Source organism: Lactuca virosa, chromosome 3, assembly GCF_052849685.1.
Source record: "Lactuca virosa cultivar CGN04683 chromosome 3, Lactuca_virosa_CGN04683_v6, whole genome shotgun sequence".
Lineage (NCBI taxonomy): Eukaryota > Viridiplantae > Streptophyta > Magnoliopsida > Asterales > Asteraceae > Lactuca > Lactuca virosa.
In genome coordinates this window covers 282,390,406-282,397,886 of record NC_136428.1, presented here as the reverse complement: position 1 = coordinate 282,397,886, position 7,481 = coordinate 282,390,406, and positions in this window count along the sequence as shown.

Genomic DNA, 7,481 nt, shown 5'->3' with positions numbered 1-7,481 from the left:
ACTTTTCAAACTGTGTTACCAAACTGTTTTACTTCAAACTGTCTTACAAACTCTTTTGCATACCAAATGCTTTTATCAAACTCTTTTACATGTTAAATACTTTTACTTATATTCTGTGTATCTATATAGATATAGTTATATAAGTAGGATTGAAAGGACTTAGGACTGATAGCTCACCTTACTTCCTGTTCCTTGTTTGGTTGTGGACTTAGGGCATTCAGGTTATTTGTCCGAAGGTCGTTTGAATCCTAGTTATATATCATGTATATGTGTGTAGATATAAAAGGTTACTTCTTTCATTCAGTTCAATGCCTTTGGGTAGCAAAGGTATACAAACATGTTCATATACACAAACAACATTACTAGTAAACTATAATAGGTATAGTTTAGGAAGATACTATTACTAGAACAATGAAACATACAATGAGTCAGTTCATTCATGAGTAATACATAGTGATGAGAAACAAACATAATACATAGTGATGAGAAACAAACATAATACATAGTGATGAGAAACAAACATAATACACAGTGATGAGAAACAAAACATACAAGCTAGACAGAGAAAGAACACGCAATACAGCTAGCGCATACATATACATATACATGTACATTACATACAGTTATGTGAGCCACTTAACGGGGGACATGGCACTACCTGTCATGACCCGTTTTGTATCCAGAATCTCCTTAATTGGGGAGCGTATGAGTTTGTGTATAGATCTATACTGGATTGACTATCCTACACCTTGGTGCTCGCTACAGTGGGACTTGCAAGTCTACGGGTGCCAAACGTCATTTCTTACGACGTCTTACATCGTCGTTTTACTATAGAGTCGGTAGCAGGATACAGGCCGATCATATGGTACTTTAAATAACAAATAGTTTAAAGTAATTAGTACAGCAGTAGTTACTTAATACAACACTACAGTACTATTTCATTTTCCCATTACATTTACTTTGTGATATTCACACAATAAACAATAATGTAAGAACTATATTTTGGTTAATAATAGTCAGATTTGGGAAAATACACACTCTTACAAGAGACACACACACAGATACTAGATGCCTTGGTAGAAGGCTACTTTTAGTAGGAAACATAGGGTTTTCTAGGAGAGTTCAAACAATTACAAACTTTTACAAAAGTTATACATTACAGACTTACAAACACTTTCATACAAATGCAGACACTAATATACTTATGATCTCACCAGCTTTAAAGCTGATAAACTCTTTCAAAATAACTTGTATTCTCAGGTCACCAGTAGACAGGTACTGGTGCCAGGTTTTGAGAAGATGGAGCTCGTTCAAGACTCATCTTTTATTTTGATGTATATTTTTGGTGTCTATATAACTTGACAGAACACACTTGTATGAAATTATATTATTAATGCAATGGATGATGTTGTTGCTTATTTACTACTTTGCATTGTTGTGATACTGAAGATGACGTCCTCCACCCCCGAACGTTTCCGCCGTTCCGGTTTTGGGGTGTGACAGTTTGTATAGTATGTCATAGTGTAGTAATGTTCTTTTTGTACTAGTGCATAGTATATCCTCTTGTATGGTGTTTAGTGTGTATTGTTTCTCATAATAGTGTGTTCTGACTCATGTATGAACTGACTCTTTGTATGCTTCATTGTACTAGAAGTAACGAGTAGTGTCTTCCTAAACTATACCTATTATAGTTTACTAATGTTTTACTTGTACTGTTATTGAAAATACTCTTTTATCTACTAAGTTATGCTTGTACTTTAAAACGGAGTTTTGTAAAACTATAAAGTAACATAACTTTAAAAGAGTTTTTGAAATGTTTTGATCACTTATAAAACACATAAGCAATCTTTTGAAAGATGTTTATAGCAAACATACATTTACACAATTATCATTGTGTTCAACTTGTATTCCCCCCTTAAAACATTGAAAACAGTTAAAAGATTCATTACGGGGTATGAACTCACCTGATGTGGGTGATTCAACGAATACGTGTGTAAGGATGAGAAGTTCCACGAATGAACTCCCGAGATACAACAAGTCCTAAATGACATACATTGGCATATATTGACATCAATATAGTGCTTGGAAGCAACCAAATGCAAGGAAACACCTCACGGGACTAGCAAACACTTTGACCAAGTGTTGGAATCACATGTGATTCATCTAAAGGGTGTTTAAGGCCATGCTTGGTGTTTACGGCCATGTGTTTACAGCCAAGGGAGTTTACGGCCGTAAACGCATGGTCAAAGTTGCATATGATGGTGTTTGAAGGCTAGGGAAGCTTGAGGGAATTTTGCTTTACACAAGGATGAGAAAGACCCACTCAATGGAGAGTGTTGAGGTGTTTACGGCCAAGGGAGTTTACTCCTGGCAGTAAACTCTCTAAATGGCCACATTTAGGGTCTTAAAGGTAAGGAGTCTCAAGGGTTCAAGTGTTCTAAGGTTTAGCAAGAGTCTAGAAGTGTTTAAGGTCCAAGACTTGACCTTAGTTGGAGTTTACGGCCAAGGGTGTTTACTCTTGGGCCGTAAACTCACTAAATGATGAGTTTGGTGATGGTTCAAGGTCTTACAAAGCACCTAGGAGTGTTCTAGCCTCAAGTCCAAGCCTTAGGAAGAGTTTAAGGTTCAAATGACACACTTATAGGGGTTTACGGCCATGGGAGATGGCTTGGCCATAAACTCCTTTTGGTCCTTCATTCTTGATGTTTTGAAGGTCCTAAGCACGAACCTTAACTGGATATCAAGTATAGGGAAGAGTACTTACGATATAGAAGCTTGAAATGGTCGATTTTAGCCAAGAACACTAGTGTGTGTTCTTGGTGTTCTTGGTGAAACTTGAAGATTTGAAGATCTAGTAAAAAATGGATGTTTTCATGGATGGAATCAAAGAGTGTAACTAGGAGATGAAGTGTAACAACAAACCAAGGAAAGAACACTTACGTTTTTGAAGATCTCGAGTGAAGATCGGGATGATAGTTGAGAGAGAAATGGAGTGTTCTTGAGGTTGGAATGTGAGAAATGGCTGGAAAATGATCAAGGACCACATATATACACTTGAGTTTACGGCCACATGAGTTTATGGCCGTAAACTCATTGGCGTGGTGGCCGTGAACTCCTTATAATGAGGTTAATGCTTGATTTGTTGTACAGTGTCTCCAGCAGGTACATTCTAACACTCATTCCTTAAGTGTACTAGGCTTAAACTCTTTAGAATGACTTTTAACCAGGCTAGAACTCATTACCAATGAGTCTGATACTCTGTTGAGTTGACTGACTGAGCTTTAAAAGCAAAAAAAAAAATTTAGGTTGTCACAGTTATTAGTATGGTTACAACCACATCACATTTTTTACCTTAATTTAACGAATTGGTTTAAGGTAGTCAGTACTTCAGTAGTCACTTTAAAATACTACTGTATACTTTCATTTTCCCATTACATTCATATTGTGATATTCTCACATAAAAGGTAATGCAAACTATTTTCCAGTAAAGATAGTCTTAAACTTGGGAAAATTTACATCATTACAAAAGACAAACATAACAGTCGAGTCTTAGTACATTAAGTTAGAAAGGGGCCTATAATGCTAACTTTATGATTCCTTGGTAGATACATCAGGGATATATATTAATCGTGTCCAACAGACAGTAGGATGTGTGCTTTCCGCTTAATTTCCTGTTCCTTGTTTGGTTGTGGGCTTAGATGTCACACCCCCGAACCAGACGGCGGAAACGTCCGAGGGCTCGCGTGACTTAAATTGAAATATCATCACAATGAATATACATGAAACATAACATAAACATCACCATGAATTAATACATTACAACTGGCCTTGTTCACATCAAGTACATTGTCTAAATGTTACATATCCATAGCATAAATTGTTTGAGAGTTTTCAAAACATAACATCCTAACACACTTGGTATTGTTCTTCAGCTTATCTGTTACCTGAGAATACAAGTTATTTTGAAAACGGTAAACATATATAATGTTGGTGAGTTCATAAGCAGGTTTGATATGAAAATGCTTTGTATTGTTTATAAAACCCAGAAAATCCGATATTTTCTGAAACGTCAATTGTTTATACAAAAGGTGTGATGATCCATAAGTATATGCATGAATGATTTCAAAACGTGTAAAAATGATATGTTTCCCCATGATAAATTCTTGCATTATAGTTATTGAAAGTACAAGTGGATAATGTTGTTTCCCCGGAAAACCCGATGTCTTCCGATAAAATAGTATGATCGTTTTGTATTATTGTATCGTCACAACGAATGAATATGATTTCCCATGATTACTTAGATGGTATTGGATCTCTATGTGAGTCGTTATAACCATGCATGATAATGACTAGTTCGTCTGTCTTGGCATTCTAGCGAACGCCAGAATTGATCTTAAGATTTTGTCACCCTAGACTAGCCGAGTCTAACTGTAGCGAACAGCTTAGGTGTGGGGGAGTCACCCCCGTATAGATCTATACACAAACTCTCGCTCTCCCTCCAGGAGACTTTGATTATAACTACAGACTACGACCGACACTTATTGGTGCCGCCCGTTATTACTCACTTAATCCAAATGAATTTGATTAACCTTGATTAACGACCTGATTTTGTTTACTTGAATAGAAGGTAAGCCTAACAGACGAGGAGAAGAGGACTACTAGGCCTTACTAATTACGTATGTTATTTAAGGCTGTCGAGTATATGAAAGACGCGTTTGCCCATTTCGCATATGATTTATTTGGACCTTACTAGCAATGCTAATGGGCCACCGACGCCCAATAGCATGTAAAAGTCATTGAGGGTCCCTTAAGCATGTAATCGGGTCATAGGAGGCCCAATAACATGTATTATTTATGTTAGGTCCAAAAGTCATGTTAACGGGTCACGAAGGCCCAATAAGCATGATTAGAATCTTTCAAGCCCAACAGTTAGAATGTTTACTTGTTTTGTATAGTGTTAGTGTTGTGAAGTTGTTTAATCGATATGTCGTAATAATCACCAAATTGTTTTATAACGATTCATAGATTTATAAAAATATATATTTTTCAATTTAAACCCATAAGTTATAAAGTTTTGTATATTTTGACCCAATTATTTTATTATTAACATAATTGACCAAAAATATTAGTTTGACCTATTCAGCCCCTTATTTTGGTAAAGTTGGCAATTTTTAGCCCTTTTTATGAAAAATGACATATTAGGTCCTTGAACTATTTTTCTTGACATTTTTGGCCTAAACACTTAATTAAATAATGTTTTAAGCCCAAAATTTTATTTTGGACAGTTTCAGCCCCTTAGTTAAAAGATTTGCATTTAAATCCACACTTTTCTCAATTTTTACAATTTTTACCCAAAATCCAAAATCTTTGCATTTTTAGTCCCTTTTGATAAATAAAGCCATTTTAACCCCTGAAATAGGTTTATTTACGTTTATAGCCCCTGTTTTGAGAAAATTTTCCAATTCAGCCCCCCTTAAATTTGATTTTTCGCATTTTTTGGCCTAAATAGCCGAAAAGCCCAAATTTTAGCCCATTAGGCTAAAATTTACATTTTTAGTCCTTTAAAAAGCCTAGTATTTATAAAAACTCTTATTTTAGCTGTTTTGACCTTTTGATCCTTGTAGAAACCGTGAATGACATCTTTTTCCCCATCTTTTGTTTATTTATCAAAAATAGTCCAATAACAAATTTTATGTTGTAGTATGTTTATTATGAACTTTGTATGGTAGTTTATCTTGGCATGTTAAGTGAAATATACCCTAGATCACATATTTTTCCTTCTTGAACTATATATCTCGAAATATCTTTCATTTTTAGCACATATTTACCACATAAACACAAGAAATCACACATAACATACAAATACACATAGATCTTCACATTTTACGTGTATTCTCCCCCATAAATCATATGAAAACCGAAAATAGAGGGGTATGAACTCACCTTTGCTTGTTGGTTTCGGTTTTGAAGAAAGAAATGGAAGAGTTTTGGTCCTAGTAAGCCTTCTTGAGTGGATCTCGAACTTAGAGTTTTCTAGGAGTATGATCATGAGTTTGTGTGAGTTTAGAAGAGATTCTTGATGAAATAAAGAGACTAGATTATGGATCCAAGCATCAACTTACCTAGGATGATAATTCTTGTGGAAGAACCTCCTTGAAATGTTCCAAGATCTCAAAATTTTATGGAGAAGATGAAGCTTTTCTAGAGAGAGTGTGTTTGAAAGAAGTTGATGAAATGTGTGTATGTGTGTTCTCCTTGTGTTCTCGGCCGAAGAAGAAAAACAGAGGGGGAAGAGAGAGGTGAAATGACTTGCATGGATGCATGTTGGTCCATGCATGGAGATATGGGGTGTAATAAGGAGCTGGCACCTCCAAAGTCAACCCTCCCCATTTACATCTTTTTCTCTTTTTTTCTACTTGGGCCGAGAGAGAGAAGGAAGAGAAGAGATTTTGGGCCTTAGCGTTTGAGTTCCATAATGTGAAACCCAAATTGATGGTTTTCGGCTCATTGGGCCTTTAGAGTCGCTCATGGCCCAATTTAACATAAAGGAATGGATTTGAGTCTATCAAAGCTATTTGGATTTGTTATGGCCCAATAAGGCCCATTAAAGATAAACTAGTCCATTTTAGGCTTATGAGGCCCAAAAAGGTTAAGTCTCATGAGACTGAGTCCAATGAGAGCCCATTTAAGAGTTCTAAGCCCAAAATAGTCACATTGGAAGTTTATTGGCCCATTAGGCCCAATAAGGAAATCCTAGTCCATAATGGACTTAAACCGAGATTTCTAGGGTTTCCAACCTTTTGTAGACTATTTGAGCATTTGTATGGAGTGTTTGATGGAATTTTATTGTCATTGAATAAGCATCATACATGCTTTCAAGTTTTAGTTACAATGTTATCCTTGTTAATTGTTTACAAAGCATCAGAATTCCTAGTTGTGACATCATCCCCCCATTTTCCCGAAATTCGTCCCGAAATTCTTTTTGAAGCTAGATTTGAGAATGCGAGAATAGGTGAGGGTACTTCTGCTTCATCTGGTATTTTTTGTTCCCATGTGAATTCCGGTGCACGTTTCGCGTTCCACCGAACTTTCACAATTGGAATGCGACTTTGCTTAGTACGCTTCACTTCCCTGTCCATTATTTCATCTGGTTCCTCGATGAACAAGAGATTCTCGTTGATTTCGATTTCTTCCAATGGGATGACAAAAGTTTCGTCGGATAAGCACTTCTTCAAATTGGAAACATGGAACACGGGGTGTACACTGCTGAGCTCGGTAGGTAGCTGCAGTCTATAAGCCACTGGACCAATTCAGGCAAGAATCTTGAATGGTCCAATGTACCGTGGGTTTAGCTTTCCCTGTTTCCCGAAACGAATCATCCCTTTCCAGGGAGAGACCTTTAGCAACACCCGATCCCCAATTTGAAACCCCAAGGGCTTTCGCCGTTTATCATCATAGCTCTTCTGTCGGTCTCGTGATGC